Raw genomic sequence first — 20,256 nt, forward strand, 5'->3', positions numbered from 1 at the left:
GTCTAATAGGGGGAGAGGGGAGAAATGATATGTTTTTCCATGAGAGGACCAATGCCCAAGATGAATATTCTCTATGCCGACAATGGCGAGGCTGGCGCATTTGATTCTACCGTCTTCACCCAAACGATCAGGCTCAACGACGATGAGGCTAGACACCTCCTCGACATCCTACCACCAAGCAATATGTACATCGGAGTGCCATTTGTGACCCATTTGAGAAAGACAAATCTTATCAACAAACTGATACGTCTCCAACGTATCTATAATTTTTGATTGTTCCATGCTATTATATTACCCCTTTTGGATGTTTATGGGCTTTATTTTACACATTTATATCATTTTTGGGACTAACGTACTAACCGGAGGCCCAGCCCGTATTGCTGTTTTTTTGCCTATTTTAGTATTTCGAAGAAAAGGAATATCAGACGGAGTCCAAACGGAATGAAACCTTCGGGAGCATGATTTTTGGAACGAACGTGATCCAGGGAACTTGGAGTGCAAGTCAAGAAGCAGCCGAGGCAGCCACGAGAGGGTAGGGCGCGCCCACCCCTACAGGGCGCGCCCCCCTATCTCGTGGGCCCCTCAGGCGGCCACCTACGTACTTCTTCCTCCTATACAAGCCTACATACCCCGAAAACATCCAGGGAGCCAACGAAACAAAATTTCCACCGCCGTAACCTTCTGTATCCGCGAGATCCCATCTTGGAGCCTTCGCCAGTGCTCTCCCGGAGGGGGAATTGACCATGGAGGGCTTCTACATCAACACCATAGCCCCTCCGATGAGTTGTGAGTAGTTTACCACAGACCTTCGGGTCCATAGTTATTAGCTAGATGGCTTCTTCTCTCTTTTTGGATCTCAATACAATGTTCTCCCCCTCTCTTGTGGAGATCTATTCGATGTAAACTCTTTTTGCGGTGTGTTTGTCGAGATCCGATGAATTGTGGGTTTATGATCAAGTTTATCTATGAGAAATATTTGAATCTCCTCTGAATTCTTTTATGTATGACTGAGTTATCTTTGCAAGTCTCTTCGAATTATCAGTTTGGTTTGGCCTACTAGATTGATCTTTCTTGCCATGGGAGAAGTGCTTAGTTTTGGGTTCAATCTTGCGGTGTCCTTTCCCAGTGACAGCAGGGGCAGCAAGGCACGTATTGTATTGTTGCCATCGAGGATAAAAAGATGGGGTTTATATCATATTACTTGAGTTTATCCCTCTACATCATGTCATCTTGCTTAATGCGTTACTCTGTTCTTTATGAACTTAATACTCTAGATGCAGGCAGGAGTCGGTCGATGTGTGGAGTAATAGTAGTAGATGCAGGAAGGAGTCGGTCTACTTGTTGCGGACGTGATGCCTATATACATGGTCATGCCTAGATAATCTCATAATTATTCGCATTTCTATCAATTTCTCGATGGTAATTTGTTCACCCACCGTAATACCTATGCTATCTTGAGAGAAGCCTCTAGTGAAACCTATGGCCCCCGGGTCTATCTTTTATCATATTTGCTTCCAATCTACTGATATTTGCATCTTTACTTTTTGCATCTGTATTATAAAATACCAAAAAAATATTTATCTTATCATATTATCTCTATCAGATCTCACTTTCGCAAGTGGCCGTGAAGGGATTGACAACCCCTTTATTGCGTTGGTTGCGAGTTCTTTGTTTGTTTGTGTAGGTGCGTGGGACTTTTGAGGAGCCTCCTACTGGATTGATACCTTGGTTCTCAAAAACTAAGGGAAATACTTACGCTACTATTGTTGCATCAACCTTTCCTCTTTAAGGAAAACCAACGCAAGCTCAAGACGTAGCACAAACACATGATAATGTGTTTTGTAAAGTTATTTACCATTTTATATTTTTTATGTCCATCACACGTGGCGGTTTGACATGAGTGCTCTTTTATTTTTTCATCGACGACGCCATCATAAAAATTATCTAATAAGATAGCTTCCAGCACTATCATCCCGAGTGATGAAGGTCTTGTTGGAGTATGACTCGAAGTAGTGGGCGTCAACACCATTGCGTACAAGACGCATAGGGACGACTACATTGTCGTCAGCAAGGAGGTGTGGGAGGAAGTCATTGTGCGAAGAAAATCTACAAGTCCTACGTGGAATAACTTGAAGATGATGATTGTCATTGACATCAATAAGCTCCAATGATGTGAGGTCAATAATGCGGTATCGGATGTTTGCTAAAATACATTGTTGTTTATTGATGATGAACCATTGAGGTTGGTGGTAATGAAGATGAATTCCTCTCCTGATAGAGTACCAGATCAGGACTGAAAACAAAGATCGCCCCAAAATGCGAAGTGTCGATGGCAAAAAGAAATGCACCATAAATTGGGTATGAGTTTTGGGGGTATACAAAACCATCAGGCACCAGAGGCAGCTGATGGGTGCCCTAGGGTCCATAGACGTCGGCAGCATCTGGGCGCCTACACAGTGTGCCTACGCCTCGTGGGCCACCCTAGGTATTGGACTTTGGTCCTCCGGTGTCCTGAAATTTCCTACCAGGTTTTGTTGGAATTTTCACAAAGCTTTGGTTTTTCTTCTTCTAAAATTCAAAAATAACCGAAAAAAGGAACTGGATTTATAGGACAATGCATACTTCAAGGATTATAGGCATGAAACATACAAAGCAAATTAGATACCTTGGAGACGTATCAACATCATGTGCTCGACCTCGAGCATGAAGATGATAAAAAAAAAATTTTGTGTCTAAATGCTACCTATCATGAACTTGATTAACTGATGTAAACACATTTAGCAAGTCTAAACCAATAATAAAGATGTTTAAAATGGTTTATATTAAAATATTAAACTACCTCAATGCATATAAAATAAGTTCTCACATATTCTTTGATAGCCAAGCACGAGTATTGGTATGCTTTCCTGTTGTGATCAGTAGTCCACTGGAGTCTCCAGAATCATAAGAGATTTTTCCCTTGTGATTAGAAACGTAGTTAGTGTTGGATGTGTGTGTTTGCACTTCTATTGCATTGCATGTGCTGCTCTCCATGCACTACTACTTGTTTATTATTGGCATGCTTTCCTGTTTTCATGAAGAGGAGTTCATTGGAGATGGTACTAGTACTCCGTAAGAGATATTTCCCTTGATTAGAAAAGTAGTTAGTACCAAGAGCAAGCTGTATTCATTTCCAATCTGGCAATGTAGGTTTGTTTTTTTGAGAGCAAATTGGCAATATTTCATCTGAAGTTTGGTTTATCTACATTCTGTAGAAGTTTTTGGGTTTTGGAACTCATAGGTCCTTGTTGGACTGTTGTAACTTGTAATATATGAAGGGCCATGAACCTCGTCTCACTTATTTTGTTAGCATTTGTTCTTCTTGTTGTGTTCATTAGAGATACCTGATGTGGTTGTTTAAATATTACATGAGAGCATATCCAGAGAAAAAGAAATCCTGGAACTCACTGTTATTACAGGCCGAGGGAACCTGATACACTGAAGGATCATGTGGAGTTGGTTGATAAGATGAAGGGTCTTGATATAGAGACCATCCAGCAGTCTGTACACAGTGTCTCCTCTGTCATGACTGCCTCTTTAGTACCACTAATTAGGTAAGACCCTGGTCTCTCCAGTCCTTCCTCCTTTGTTTGCTTTTGGACCTAGCCGTTGATCTATAGTCATACTGTGCATGCCATGGTCATTAAGCCGATGATATGGTGCTTCTTTGTTTGTGATCCATGGCCTATTTTGTTGCTAGGGTACGATTTGGCTTGTGGGGTGGTCATATAGCGAACATTCTTTTGTGATAGTGGTTCTAAAAAAATCTCGTTAATGGCTTTGCCAAGTTTTTTTTACTTATCAATGGCTATGAAATAGAGTAAAATGTTGACCTACTGTGCTTGTAGGTTTGTACAAGAACAAAGTTGGTACTGTACTTAATCTTTGTGTTGCACTCTTTATATAACCTTGTCATATTCCTTACAAAGGGTGAAATATTCTAGCATGTAGAGAGTTAGAGCCAATTGAGATTTGATAAGCAACTGTAGAATCTCAAATGGTTGTAGCATCAAACTTGTTTTCTTCTTTTGTTGCTGCTCTGGGCTGTGTAGTGGTGCTGCTTTCAGTATAAAGTAGAGACTACTACATGCGAAAATGCGCTTTGGTGGTCGGGCTCCATGGGGCTCAGTTTTTTTTCAATGGAGCAATGGCAGCTCCACTTGAGTTACAAACTTATGATGCTTCTGTTTTCTTGAATTAATTTGCAATTATAGACATAGATTGTTAGATTCAATTGAGAGTTGAGAAGCAGCTGTAGAAGCTCAAATGTTTGTTCGTCAGCAGATAGAAAGTTGCTACATTAGTGTTCATAGCATATTCTGCATTTGAGTTCCATTCGTTGGTGATATACTCTTGTTATTATTCTGCACATACTATAGAAAAAATCTGATTCGAGGTGCTAGTTTCCATCCTTTGTTTAGTTAAAGTTGGATACACATACTATTTGAACAAAAACAGCGAGGCTTCCTATAACATTGGGTGTTCTGCTCCCTTAGTTTTTATTTTGCTTATTGTTAGATTCCTAGTGTGTCTCCCTAAAAAGACATGGCAATGTGGAGCGGATACACCGATACACTTCCAAAGTTGTCACCTGCAAGCTCACAGTAGGATAGGAAAATGTGAACAAAGTTCAGAAGTTATTTACAAGAATATCCGAGGAAAAGTGGTTTTGCATCTTGCAAATGAGCACCAAGTGGTTCAATTTAAAGTCTTTGTTTCTTTTTTCTGAATATGAATTTCACACTTCAATAGTGAATCAGTCCATTTACACAAGAAATCATAATCCCTGACTGAACTGATGCTTGTTATACCCTTATGGACCCTGCATTAGTCCATTTTCCACATGCTTGACGCAAAGCTGAATCAGTGTGCTAGTTTTCATACTTTGTTTGGTCGGTTTCGGATACACTTATACTGAACAAAAATAGTGAGCTTCCTATATACCTTTGGTGCTCTGCTCCCTTGTTTTTATTTTACTTTAATCGTTTAGATGCCTAGTATGTCTTGCCTCAAAAAGATGGAAATGCTTACTTCATTAGGATAGAAATATAAAAAATGGCATGGATGATGTGTTTGACAACATTATATTAACTTATAAGATCTGCTTGTTGTTGCTAACATACTGTATATTGCACATGCTAGACAACTCCTGACCAACTTTTGTAGAAGTCTGCTCCAGTGATTAGAATGAATTTATTATGCTTGGTTTTGGTCTAGCTTTTTGAAAGGCGGTGACGCCTTTGTTTGGAACGATCGTTGAATCCCTGTGAGTGGTATGCAATGCCATTGCTTTTTTGAATGGTGGAGAGACTTTTGTTTGAGCTGGTGGTTGAATGCCTGTGAGTGGCATGGCAGGCGCAAAGGGTGTGGGCGGCGGTGGTCACAGCGGGTATAGCTCTCCATGTTTTCTGTGTCGGTGTGTTTGCACTTTTGGTGATTCCTATAACTGTCCATCCCTCTATGCGCTGCTCTCCAAGCATGAGTATTGGTACGCTTTCCTGTTGTGATCGATTAAAAACGTAGTTAGTGCTGGACGTGTGTGTTTTCACTTCTGTTGCATTGCATGTGCTGCTCTCCATGTACTACTACTTGTTTATGATTGGCATGCTTTCCTGTTGTCATGAAGAAGAGTTCCTTGGAGATGGTACTAGTACTCCGTAAAAGATATTTCCCTTGATTAGAAAATATAAGACCTTTTAGAGATTTCAATATAGACTACATTCGGAGCAAAATGAGTGAACTACACACTAAAATGTGTCTATGTACATTTGTATGTAATCCGCATTGAAATCTCTAAAAGGTCTTATATTTAGAAATAGAGAGAGTAGTTAGTACCGAGAGCAAGCTGTATTTATTTCCAATCTGGCAATGTAGGTTTGTTTGCTTGAGAACAAATTGGCAATGTTTCAACTGAAGTTTGGTTTATCTACATTCTCTAGAAGTTTTTGGGTTTTGCAACTCACAGGTCCTTGTTGGACTGTTATAACTTGTATAATCTGAAGGGTGAACATCGTCTCACTTATTTTGTTAGCATCTGTTTATCTTGTTGTGTTCATTTGAGATACCTGACTTGGTTGTTTAAATATTACAGGAGACCATATCCAAAGAAAAAGAAATCCTGGAAGTCACTCTTGTTACATGCCGAGGGAACTTGATACACTCAAGGGTCATGTGGAGTTGGTCGATAAGCTGAAGGGTCTTGATATCGAGACCATCCAGCAGTCCGTACACGGTGTCTCCTTTGTCATGACTACCTCCTCAGTACCACTATACTTAGGTGAGTCCTTGGTCTCTCCAGTCCTTCCCCCTTTGTCTCCTTTGGGACCTAGCCTTTGATCTATGGCCACACTGTGCATGCTCTGGTCATTGAGCTGATGATATATTGCTTCTTAATTTGCTTGTGGTCTGTGGCCTATTTTGTTACTAGGGTACGGTTTGGGGGTGGTCATATGACCATACATGCTTTTGTGATAGTGGTTCTAAAAAACTCTTGTTAATGGCTATGCCAAGCTTTTTACTTGTTAATGGCTATCAAATAGAGTAAAATGTTAGACTCCTAGCACTACAAAAAAAGACACATCCGTGACATTTTGGGCCGAACTAATTTTTTTTCTGTCATACATATGACACTTCTATGACGATAATTGTGACAAAACCCGGTATCATCATAGATGTGGTGGGCTCCTACTTCTATGACAAAAAATCATGACAGAAAATGTGCTTTTCGTCCTTGGCGGGCTGGAGACGCAGCTGCATGACATTCTTTGGACCGTCCATGACTGAAAAAACCGTGGTAGAAGCGAGGGCGAGGAAAATTTCGGGGAGTTGCCGGTTACGGTGGGAGGTCGGGGGCCGAGCGATGCGCGTTTCTCTCATACACGTACGCGCGTGTGTGCGAGGCGTTCGCTCTAACTGAATCCGAGCGAGGCGTTGGGCTCTAACTGAATCCGAGCGATTGCACTGCAGGCTACGCGTTACTAAACCCGAGCGACCGATCGATGGCTGTTAACTGAACCCGATCGAGCGATTCCTTCGCTACTGCTGCTAACTGAAGCCGATCGATGCTGCCTCTGGGATGAACAGTGAGCATTGCGCGGGGGGGGGGGTGGATGAACAATGAGCGGTGGCGTTGCCTCTGGATGAAGAGGACCCCGTGGTGTGGAGGGCTGGATGAACAGTAGACGATGGAGGGGTGCCTGTCGGTGTTAAAACCGGCGGATCTCGGGTAGGGGGTCCCGAACTGTGCGTCTAGGAGGATGGTAACAGGAGACAAGGGACACGATGTTTTACCCAGGTTCGGGCCCTCTTGATGGAGGTAAAACCCTACGTCCTGCTCGATTAATATTGATGATGTGTGTTACAAGAGTAGATCTACCACGGGATCAAGGAGGCTAAACCCTAGAAGCTAGCCTATGGTATGATTGTTGTTCGTCCTACGGACTAAAGCTATCCGGTTTATATAGACACCGGAGAGGGCTAGGGTTACACAGAGTCGGTTACAATGGTAGGAGATCTACATATCCGTATCGCCAAGCTTGCCTTCCACGCCAAGGAAAGTCCCATCCAGATACGGGACAAAGTCTTCAATCTTGTATCTTCGTAGTCTTGGAGTCCGGCCGATGATGATAGTTCGGCTATCCGGACACCCCCTAGTCCAGGACTCCCTCAGTAGCCCTTGAACCAGGCTTCAATGACGACGAGTCCGGCGCGCATATTGTCTTCTGCATTGCAAGGCGGGTTCCTCCTCCGAATAATTTATAGAAGATTGTGAACACCAGGATAGTGTCCGGCTCTGCAAAATAATTTCCACATACCACCGTAGAGAGAATAATATTTACACAAGTTCAATCTGCTGACGTATTTCGTGGCGTGTCGTCACGCCACTACCAAGCCTTTACTCGAATTGTTTTCATTGTACCACCTCAGTGCGTTTAGCGAAGCGGTTTCATTGGCACGTCTTGTCGAAGCAGAGATCGTGTTCCCCTTATTCCGGGATTCCCATCAATACGGACGTGGGTAACCCAACCGCGCCATTGATTGCGGCGCTTGGGGGATAAGCGAGTTTTATCAGGCCGGTGGGGACGCATGTTTTCGTCCGCCCATATAAGGGGATAAAGATCCAACCCTTTTACCTGCGCCTTCTTCCTCCTTGGCTTATCTCTGCGAACTCGAGCTCCAGCGCCCAAGTCCGCACATCTCACCTCAACCTCCTCCAACTATGTCCGGAGCGGGAGGCAAGTGGATGGCCTCCTCCGTTACGGACGGGCACATCCAGAAGCTGCGCAGCACCGGATATTTGTCCAGCAACATCGCGCATCGGCTCCGCGATGAGGGAGAGCTCATCCCCACCCCCAGGCCCCATGAGAGGGTAGTATTTCTTACCCATTTCCTCCGCAGACTGGGCTTCCCACTCCATCCCTTTGTCCGGGGGCTCATGTTCTACTACGGCCTGGATTTCCACGATTTGGCCCCGAATTTCATCCTCAACATCTCGGCATTTATCGTCGTGTGTGAGGCCTTCCTCTGCATCCAGCCCCACTTCGGCTTGTGGCTCAAGACCTTCAGTGTCAAGCCGAAGGTTGTGAAGGGCAGCCAAGCGGAGTGCGGAGGCGCCATGGTGGGCAGGATGTCCAACGTTACTTGGCTTGAGGGCACTTTCGTGGAAACCATCAAGGGGTGGCAATCGGGGTGGTTCTACATCACTGAGCCGCGTGACCCTGAATGGGCAGCGGCCCCCGAATTCAGATCTGGCATCCCCACACGGCTCACCTCCTGGAAAGAGAGCGGCCGGACTTGGGGTGATTCGGAGGAGCTGACCGGACTCCAAGCCTGCGTCCAAAAGCTGGTGGACAAGAAGTTCAAGCTTGTCAACGTGGTCCGGGTCATGCTCATCCGCCGGATCCTCCCGTGCCAACGACGGGGCTTCAACATGTGGGAGTTCGATCCGGCGCAGCACCAGACTTTGAGCGGGCTCTTCGACACTACGTACGAAGATGTCTGGAAGGTGCTGTTCAAGGGCGTTGAGGCTCCCGCATCCGCTACCGAAGATTGCGGATTCAGCTCGCAGCGTCCGGCTAACGAGGTAAGCGATTTTGTCCTTTACGGGACGCTTGTTTTCTAGAGTTTGACTCTATGTGGGATCTAAACTCCCTTTCCTTTGACAGGACTGGCTGGCGAAGGCCGAGCGGACTATCTGTCCGGCCCCATTGCCAGAGGACCCAGCGGACGCCCGCCTAACGGGGCTGCTGGCTCCGGCACCCCACGTGGTGCCGGAGAAGAAGGCCAAGAAGAAGGCCACGGGGACTCGGAAGAGTTCCCGTTTTCAGGTGCTATCGGATGACGACTCCGAGGCCGACTTCTCTCACCAAGGTGAGGAGGAGAAGAAGAATGCCTCTCCCCCAGTGGGGGGAGAGAAGAAAAGGAAGGCCTCCCCAACGAGGGAGGCCGAAGGGTCCAAGAAGGGAAAAACTCTTCCCCCGGACTGCTCTGCCAACGCCAGTGACGACGACGAGGACTGGCCCCCAAGGGCCAAGCCCCTGGCGAGATCGTGAGTATCCGGACTCCCGAATAACTTCACGGTTTTTCTTTTTTGCCACACAATGTCTTTCTAATGCCGCATACAACTCTGCAGTCCGCCCAAGGACGATCTTCCCGCTTCGTCGAGCGGGTCCTTAGGTGCGTCGGATATGGATTCTCTTCCGACCGCCTCCACCCCCCGTGACACGGACGATGCCGAGGTGGGATCCCGGGAAGGGACCCGCCAGGAGGAGGAGGCCCCGGAGGTGTCGCAGGACAACCTCCCGGACTTTGCACCGGACTCGGCTCCGGATCCCATAGTGGCTCCAGAGTCCGGCGGGCGGCCCCTTCGTAAGAAGGGCAAGACCGTGACACCGGCAGCCTCCGTCCAACTGGAGGCGCCGGATAGCTTGCTGGAGGCGCTCAATGGCGCCTCCATCGAAGAGAAACACCGCACTGTTATGAGTGCGGTGATTCAGAAGGTGCAGCTCGCCAAGAGCGGGCTGACCGAAGCCTGCAGCAGCCTTCTAACAGGCTTTGAGGTAAGAATTTTGATATATGTAAAATAGTACCGCATAGACAGTAGCCCCTGATGCTCGGTTCGGTGTTTGGAAAGAAAAGCCGGACTGAGGATCTAAAAAGATATACGCAGGAGTCATAAAAAGTATGTCAATATGGGATTGCAGGCTACGCTGCTGACCTCTGCCGCACTGACTGCGGAGGTCAATACTTTGAAGGAAAGCCTCGAGCGGTCCGAGAACAAGCTCGGCCGTGCCAAGAAGCAGCTCGAGGACAAGGAAGGTGAGTAACACCTTATTAAAATTGTACCTTACAGAAAAGGATTTTGGTTGCAAAAAGAATGACAAGGATAACGTGGGTATTGCAGGGGCCACTAACAAGGTGGCGACCCTGAAAGAGGCGGTGGCCGCGGCCGAACGCAATGCGGCCGCGGAGCGCACCGAGCGAGAGAAGCAGGAGGCGCGGGTGGCGGAGGTACAACAAGAGCTCCAGAATCTCGTGAAAAACATGAGATCCTGGAGCGTGACTCGAAGACTCGAGAGTCTGAGCTTGCAACGGCTCTTGAGAGTGCCAAAGCCGCTAAGGCCGAAGCCTACAAGGCCCTCCAGGAAATCGAGGCGTTGAAGAAAATAGCAGCGGGTAAGGCATTTTTCATGCAAAGTAAGCATGTGAGTGTTAATTACCTGTTGCTTACCCGAATTCGGAGCTCTCTAGGAGCGTTCGCAGATCTTCCTCGCAGCATGTCCGATGCTGCCGCGTTCTACCAGGCCGAGGAGGGGAGCTCGACGGAGAAGGTCTTCTGGTCTCAGTATGCTGAGGCCGGACATCCGGTGCCCCTTAGCGACCAGCTGAAGCAGTTGGTCGAGCTCCACAAGGTGGCCGAACAGGCCATGAAGGGCCTCATAGTTCGGATGTGGCCTAAGGAGGCCATGCCTGGGAGCTACTTCGGCCTGGTGCGGCGGCTGGTGGATGCGTGCCCGTGGGTTGAAGTCATCAAGCATTCCGCCTGTATTGAAGGTGCCCGTCGGGCCCTTGCCCGCGCAAAGGTGCACTGGGGCAAGATGGATGCCCAGAAGCTCGTGACGGACCCGCCACCGCAGGGCAAGGAGCATCGCACGCCCGAGATGTATTATAAGAGTATGCTGAAAGGCGCCCGCACTATTGCGGGTGAGGGCTCCAAAGATGTAATATTTGAGTAGACTCGCATTTTGTTATCCTGTGCGCTGAAAACTTAGTTCATTTGCGCTAAGAAATGCATTTTAATTTAAAATATTACCTTATGTGCGGCTGTTTATCAAATCTGAGAGATGGCAAGTCGTCGGCTTCAGCCCCCATGCCACGAGTGCTGGGGTGTTCGGGATAAATTTGAGCACTCTTGTTCCCATATTTGGGTCCATCTAGGGAGGCGCTCAACACAATGAACAAGGCAACCGGACTTATAATGCTTGAACACTCTCACTTAGCCATAGAATTCTATAATTTTAAATTTCGTTGAAGCCCCTAGTCTTCGGAAGGCCGAATTTGGGGCGCTATCCACGCCTGGGCCGGACAAAGTCGGCTCCTCGCTCTAAGCGGCATAAGTCTTTAAGGACTCGCAAAAAACCTCTCGAACAGCGACCAGCTCTCGCCTCATCATGACGGTCAGTTTTAGCTTTCTCCACTGAGGCACTCGCCCAGCTCAACCGGGGCACAATCGCAGTGGTTCTCCCAGTGCTACCTTAGCCGATATAACGGAACGTAAGGTACCAAAACATGGGAGCCGGGCAAACCCAACTATTCACCCAAGACATGATTCGGAGCCGATGCATATAATGCTATAAGTTCGGGGTGCCGCACTTGTGAAAGTGTTCGGACTTATCACACCATGATGCGGGAAACATAAGCCCCTGGTGTATTTAGCCGTTCCAAAACGTACGAACGCGACATGTCACAAATGAACATATGTATAAGAGAGAAATGCAATTGGAAGCAAAAAGGTGTTGCATTACTTATTCAAGAAAAACTGATGTAAGTGCAGAACGATACAAATGGTGCGATAAGCAAGGGATGGGACTGTTAAATATGTCCCCCTCCAGGGGTAGGCTGCGGAATGGTGCATAAAACAGATTTAATACTCGTAATGGAGACCACCTAGATATTCGTCGTAGCCTTTCTCCTTCCCTGGCTGTTGCATCGTGAGTTCGGCAGGTCTACTGCCGGATAGGGCCTCTGACGAACGGAGTCCTGTGGATAAAAATAAAAAGAAAAGAAAAAAAGAATGACACACTTGAGAGCCCCTGGTGTGGTTAAGCCGTATTCTGGGCCTATCATGGTCGTGCCCCTCTCCCCATGCCCATGGTATCTTCAGAGCGTAATGGTGTACGCGAAGGACCTGTCTTGACGTTTTGCAGGGGCTGGGGTTGGGGCCGCACTGCTACGCGTGCTCGGAACGTGCCAGGTGGTCTTGTTGTATGTTACTCCAGGCGCGTTTAGCCGTGTCCGGTCGCTTAACGGTCGGACTCGAGAATTGCCTTAAGAGGCTGCACTGTACTTCTGCCGCGAGAGCCGCTGTATGTTCCTTCGTTCGGAGAGAGCGTTCAGTGTTTCCGTTGACCGTGATGACTCCTCGAGGGCCTGGCATCTTGAGCTTGAGGTATGCGTAGTGCAGCACCGCGTTGAACTTTCTGAACGCGGTACGTCCGAGCAGAGCATGATAGCCGCTGCGGAATGGAACTATGTCGAAGATTAACTCCTCGCTTCGGAAGTTATCTGGGGATCCGAAGACCACTTCCAGTGTAATTGAGCCTGTACAATTGGCTTCTACACCTGGTATGACGCCTTTAAAGGTCATCTCGGTAGGTTTAATCCTTGAGGGGTCTATGCCCATTTTGTGCACTGTGTCCTGATAAAGCAGGTTCAGGCTGCTGCCACCGTCCATCAGGACTCTGGTGAGGTGAAATCCATCGACGATTGGGTCTAGAACCAATGCGGCGAATCCGCCATGGCGGATGCTGGTGGGGTGGTCCCTTCGGTCAAAAGTGATCGGGCAGGAGGACCATGGATTGAACTTCGGGGCAACTGGCTCCATCGCGTATACATCCCTGAGTGCACGCTTCCGCTCCCTTTTGGGTATGTGCGTTGCGTATATCATGTTCACCGTCCGCACCTGTGGTGGGAAACCCTTCTGTCCTCTATTGTTCGGTGGTCGGGTCTCTTCCTCGTCATCGCTGTGCAGCCCCTTGTCATTGTTTTCGGCAATTAACTTGCCTGCCTGTTTGAATACCCAACAGTCCCTGTTGGTGTGGTTGGCTGGCTTTTCGGGGGTGCCGTGTATCTGGCACGAGCGGTCGAGTATTTGGTCCAAATTGGACGGACCCGGAGTAGTTTTTTTGAATGGCTTTTTTCGATGACCGGGTTTAGAGCCTCTGAATCCGGCATTGGCTGCCGTATCTTCACTGTTATCACCGTTAATGCGGCATTTGTTTTTGTTGCGACGCGACCTGCCATTACGGTCCTTGAAATCCGGATTGCCAGAATTTTTGCTGAGGTTATTGTTGCGTGCTAGCCAGCTGTCCTCACCCGCCCAGAAGCGGGTCATGAGTGATGTGAGGGCTGCCATGGATTTCGGCTTTTCTTGTCCTAGGTGCCGGGCAAGCCACTCGTCGCGGATGTTGTGCTTGAAGGCCGCTAGGGCCTCTGCATCCGGACAGTCGACGATTTGGTTCTTCTTGGTTAAGAACCGTGTCCAGAATTGTCTGGCCGATTCGTCTGGCTGCTGAATTATGTGGCTTAGGTCATCGGCGTCTGGTGGTCGCACATACGTGCCTTGGAAGTTATTGAGGAATGCGGCTTCCAGGTCTTCCCAACTCCCGATTGACTCTGCTGGCAAGCTGTTAAGCCAATGCCGGGCTAGTCCTTTAAGTTTGAGTGGGAGATATTTGATGGCGTGAAGATCATCACCGCGGGCCATGTGGATATGAAGTAGATAATCTTCGATCCAAACCGCGGGGTCTGTTGTGCCATCGTAGGATTCAATGTTCACGGGTTTAAACCCTTCGGGGATTTGATGATCCATTACTTCGTCTGTGAAGCATAGTGGGTGTGCGGCGCCTCTGTACTGGGCGATATCACGACGGAGCTCGAAAGAGCTTTGTCTATTTTGTTTGGCCCGGCCGGACTTACTGTGTCGGGCGCAATGCTTGTCATCACGTATCATGGGGCTCCCACGCGATCCATAGATCGATCTTGATGGTCTTGCCTTATCCTCCAATGTATCTCGCAAGTCCGGAGCGTTCCCCTATGGCTTTGTGCTCTTCGAGCGATGCCGGGGTACGGTTCTAGTGAAGGGCCTAGGGGCCTCTCTGTCGCGACCACGGGGTGGTCGGTCAGCCGTATTGTCTGCTGGTGATGCAGGTTCATACGCCTCCTCCTCTAATCGGAGCAGCTTGCGTTTAGGGTAACTTTTGGAGGGGCGTTCGAGCTCATGCTCTTCGGCCGCGAGGACTTCAGTCCATCTGTCGGCTAGCAGATCTTGATCAGCTCTAAGCTGTTGCTGCTTTTTCTTGAGGCTGTTTGCCATGGCCATAAGCCTGCATTTGAAACGCTCTTGTTCGACGGGATCCTCAGGTATGACGAATTCGTCATCATCGAGGCTTGCCTTGTCTCCGGAGGGAGGCATATAATCCTCTACCTCTTCTTGTGCCGCTCTCTCATGAGGGCTGGCGTCTCCGTCCTCCTACGCTAAATCTTGCTGGAGTGGGTTGTCTTCGGCACTGTCCGGTGTGTTATTATCTCCGGTGCCGGAATCTTCATTCTTGCTGTGGCGGGATTTAGAGCGGCGTCACTGACGCTGGCGCTTGGGCTGTTTCTTGGAGGGGTCATCCTCCGCTGTTGCTTCGCCATTCCCATCCTTTGGGATATCCACCATGTATATGTCATATGATGAGGTGGCTTTCCAGTGCCCGGTAGGCGCTGGTTCTTGGTCGTCTCCGGCATCGTCGTCCATACCGTCGATGTCTTCGGAGTCGTAGTCTAGCATGTCGGTTAGATCGTCGACAGTGGCTACTAAGTGGGTGGTGGGTGGGCTTTGAATTTCTTCGTCGTCCGCATCCCAACCGTCCTGACCGCAGTCCGTCCAGGGTTCTCCTGATAACGAGAGATACTTTAGTGAACTCAAGATGTCGCCAAAAGGTGAGCGTTGAAAGATGTCCGCTGCGGTGAACTCCATGACCGGCGCCCAATCGGATTCGATTGGAGGGGGCGCGGGAGGTTCGGAGTCTGGCAAGGAGTCCGGCACCTCGGAGTCACGAGCTTCATGAGGTACAAGGTTAGTGTTCGGCTCTATCGCCGTAGAGGTTGCAGCCCCCGAGGCGGTGTCTAGCCATCCGTCCTCGATCTGCGCAGCCGGCTCCGAATTGAAGATCGGAGCGGACTCGAGTGCGGCCTCCAGGGTATTGTCCGGCTGCAGAGCTAAATCATGCCCATCGTGACAGTGCGGCGCGCTTGGTTGTGGCCCGAACCCATCGAAGATCAAGTCCCCGCGGATGTCAGCCGTGAAGTTCAAACTTCCAAATCTGACCTGACGGCCAGGGGCGTAGCTTTGGATCTGCTCCAGATGGCCAAGTGAATTGGTCCGCAGTGCAAAGCCGCCAAATACGAAGATCTGTCCGGGGAGGAAGGCCTCACCCTGGACTGCGTCGTTGTTGATGATCGAAGAGGCCATCGAGCCTATCGGTGACGACACAGAGGAACTCTCAATGAAAGCACCAATGTCGGTGTTAAAACTGGCGGATCTCGGGTAGGGGGTCCCGAACTGTGCGTCTAGGCGGATGGTAACAGGAGACAAGGGACACGATGTTTTACCCAGGTTCGGGCCCTCTTGATGGAGGTAAAACCCTACGTCCTGCTTAATTAATATTGATGATGTGTGTTACAAGAGTAGATCTACCACAAGATCAAGGAGGCTAAACCCTAGAAGCTAGCCTATGGTATGATTGTTGTTCGTCCTACGGAATAAAGCCATCTGGTTTATATAGACACCGGAGAGGGCTAGGGTTACATAGAGTCGGTTACAATGGTAGGAGATCTACATATCCGTATCGCCAAGCTTGCCTTCCACGCCAAGGGAAGTCCCATCTGGACACGGGACGAAGTCTTCAATGTTGTATCTTCGTAGTCTTGGAGTCCGGCCGATGATGATAGTTTGGCTATCCGGACACCCCCTAGTCCAGGACTCCCTCAGTGCCCGTGGAGGGGTGGTTGAACATGACCCTGTGGTGTGGAGAGCTGGATGAACAGTAGACGGTGGAGGGCTGGATGAATAGTAGACGGTGGAGGGGTGGTTGAATAGTAGCCAGTGGAGTAGCGCGCGGTGGAGGCTGGATGAACATGAGCCCGTGGAGGCTGGAGGAGGTCGACGGTAGCCCGTGGAGGCTGGAGGAAGTCGATGGTGGAGATGAACAGTACCCCGTGGAGTCCCATTTTGCGGTACGCCACACCCCTCCCGATGAACAGGACCCCCATTTAGATCGCAGCGCTCCAACACAAGTCCGTTTCGTCCGTTTTGCGGTACGCCACACCCCTCCCGATCAACAGGACCCCCGTTTCGACCGTAGCGCTCCAACACAAGTCCGTTTCGTCCGTTTTGCGGTACGCCACACCCCACCCGATCAACAGGACCCCCGTTTTGACCGTAGGAGGTCCGTTTCCTCCGTTTTGCAGTATGCCACACCCCTCCCGGCCAACAAGACCCCCGTTTTGACCTTAGGAGGTCTGTTTCCTCCGTTTTGCGGTATGCCACACCCCTCCCGATCAACAGGACCCCCGTTTCGACCGTAGGAGGTCCGTTTCCTCTGTTTTGCGGTACGCCACACCCCTCTCGATGAACAGGATCCCGTTTCGTAACATGGCTGGTCGAGCACAAGGTCGTTTCCTCATTCTGCGGTACGCCAGGCCTCCTTTCCATCGCCTGTTCCGTCCAAGCCCTCCCGATGAACACGATGACGCATTCCATTCCTACCTAGCCGGTTGGCTCCCCATGAACACGATGACGACGCTGTTTCTCCGTTCCAACCTAGCCATGTAGACGAGCCCTGGTCGTACGTATGCGCGAGTAGGCGTTCGAGACCCCGCCCGTATGTACACATACGTGGCCGTATTTTCTTTCTTGCACACGGGCCGTTGTACGTACGTGTACATGCTATGTGCACGCCTCTACTATGACACGTGCGTGCCTCTACTACGACACGTGCGCGCCTCTACATCCACCAGTATGTACGTACACATTCGCAACCAGAATGACAACGCTACGCACGCTTCGACCAGGTGGGTCCCGACTGTCAGGCAATTCCTTGCGTGCGAAGATGTAGCTGATGGGTCCCAGCAGTCAGGGGGGCGAATCGTTTTGTGTTTTTTTGCCCGGACGCACTTCCTTGCGTGCGAAGGTGTAGCTGGTGGGTCCCAGCAGTCAGCTAGCGAATCGTTTTGTTGTTTTTTTTGCCCGGACGCACTTCCTTGCGTGCGAAGGTGTAGCTGGTAGGTCCCAGCAGTCAGGGGGGAAATGTTTTTTTCATGAAATACGGTGGCCCATCCGGTGGGTCCCCGCTGCTAGGTGGAGGAATAATTATTTTACGCGTAATAAGGAGGCACTTCCTTGCGGCTGCTGTGGACCCAGTTGTAAGCCTCTCCACGTACAATACTCTTCCGATGGAAGTCGGTCGTTGACCACATTGACCACGCCGCGCCGAGAGCACCAGGGCGGTGGACGACGGTGAGGCCTAGGAAGGGGACGACGCGGAGCCGGGGAAGACGCGGTAGTGGATGCCCATGCAGAGAGGAGTACGGCTGTACGAGGGTTTACTGGTTTGTCTGCCGTCGCCGGAGAATAACAGCAGGTGTGGGTCAGTAGAGGGATGGCTAGGCCAGCGATGGGAGTACGGTGGGGGCGGTGAGGCCTGCGCGGCAGCACAGCCGGCCGCGGGGAGGAGGGAGCAGGCAGTCGCGCCGGCGCTTGTTTGAGCGGCTGGAGCAGGAAGAGTAGAGATTGAAGAAGCACGACGGCCGTTGGATGGACATCCAACAGTCACTACTTGTGCGTCAACCTTCTTTTTAGGAAAGCCTCAAATCTGTGGAAAACAGCATACAGCCCATCTGCCATTATTTCTAATAATTTACAGCCCATTTGCTAATTCTTAAAGTTTTATTTGGAGCCCATATTCTTTTTGTTAGCATTACAGCCCATATTGTGGCCACAGTTAAAAAATTATACGAAATTTTGCATATTTTGGTGCGGTCCGAACTGTTTTTAATCCCGAAATTTTGACTCACATTCAAACTGATTTTAAAAATAAATGTATATTAATATAAAATCCAACAAATTCTCCACGCATAAAATTAATGTAATTTAAAATCTCGAAATGAAAAAAAAGATATTTGAAACTAATTGCCGGTTTGATGTGTTTTAAAAATGTACAACCCATTTCTCATTACTGATGGGCCATTTTCTCCGCCAGCCGAATGAAAGCTCGCCTTGTCTTGAAAGATTTGCAGCCCAACAGGCCTGACAAAGCGACTTACTTGGCAAATCACAAAAAACTGGGTTGTGGCCGTGGACCCAGCTGTCAGCCTCTCCACGTACAGTACTATTCCGATGGAATGTCGTTGACCACATTGACCACGCCGCGCCGAGAGCACCAAGGCGGTGGACAACGGCGAGGCCTAGGAAGGGGACGACACGGAGCCGGGGAAGACGCGGCAGTGGATGCCCACACGGAGAGGAGTACGACTGTACGAGGGTTTACTGGTTCGTCTGCCGTCGCCGGAGAATAACAGCAGGTGTGTGTCAGTAGAGGGATGGCTAGGCCAACGATGGGAGTACGGTGGGGCGGTGAGTCTTGCGCGGCAGCATAACCGGCCGCGGGGAGGAGGGAGCAGGCAGTCCCGCCGGCGCTTGTTTGAGCGGCTGGAGCATGAAGAGCAAAGATTGAAGAAGCACGACAGCCGTTGGATGGACATCCAACAGTCACTGTCTCGTGTGTTGACTAAGTTGACAGGGCGTTGCGTGTGCGTCAACCTTTTTTTTATGAAAGCATACGTGTCAACCTGTAGTAGGCGCACAAGTCAGCCTCAAATCTGTGGAAAATAGCAGACAACCCATCTGCCATTATTTCTAATAATGTACATCCCATTTGCTAATTCTTAAGAATTTTTTTGGAGCCCATCTTCTTTTTGTTAGCATTACACCCCATATTGTGGCCACGGTTAAAAAGTATACGAAATTTTGCATATTTCAGTGCGGTCAACTGTTTTTAATCCAGAAATATCGATTCACATTCAAACTATTTTGAAAAATAATTTATATAAATATAAAATCCAAATAATTGTACACGCATAAAAATCAATGGAATTTAAAATCTTGTAATGAAAAAAATTGAAACTAATTCCTGGTTTGATGTGTTTTAAAAATGTACAGCCCATTTCTGGGCAAACCGAATGAAACTCTCCTCGTCTTAAAAGATTTGCAGCCTAGCAGGGCTGATAAAGCAAGTAGGCCTTGTTTGGGTATTTCTTTAAAAAAATAGAACTGGGCTAGCCATTTTCAGCAAGAAAAAAACACAACTGGGCTCATGATGTGGTAAACATAAATAAAACCCTGGCTAGACGGGCCACGGCCCCCGTACAGCCCCGTTGTTACCCTGATCCGTCGCTAAACTAGTATAAATAACAACTGCTTGTTCCTAAAAAAACTGCGCGGCCTGCTGGGTCCCTGGTGGCAGCCGCTCGTAGTGTAATTCTCTCGTTTATTGACTACATTGACAATGGCGTGAGCCCCAGATGTCCAACCATTAGGAGGAACCATATTTTTGGGCTTGTAATACAGAGGCACTTGCTTGCGTACTGCCATGACGCTGGTGGGTCCCTACTGTCATCCTCTCCACGTACAGTCATCTCCTTGTTCCTCTTGGTTGTTGACGATGTTGACAACGCAAGAGGGTGGCGCAACGCGCACGGCGAGCGAACCAAGGCCGCAAGGCGGAGGATGACGGCGAGGCCTCGGACAGAACAAACAGGAGTCATGGTAGATGCGCCGGTCCAGTTGCAGGCGGAGGGGAGTATGAGGGTTGACTGGTTCGGGTGCGGGTGCGTGTTGGGGCTGACGTCGCCAGAGAATAACAGGACATGTGGGGGAATAGAGGGAGGGACTGG

The sequence above is a fragment of the Triticum dicoccoides genome, chromosome 7B (assembly GCF_002162155.2).
Source record: "Triticum dicoccoides isolate Atlit2015 ecotype Zavitan chromosome 7B, WEW_v2.0, whole genome shotgun sequence".
Lineage (NCBI taxonomy): Eukaryota > Viridiplantae > Streptophyta > Magnoliopsida > Poales > Poaceae > Triticum > Triticum dicoccoides.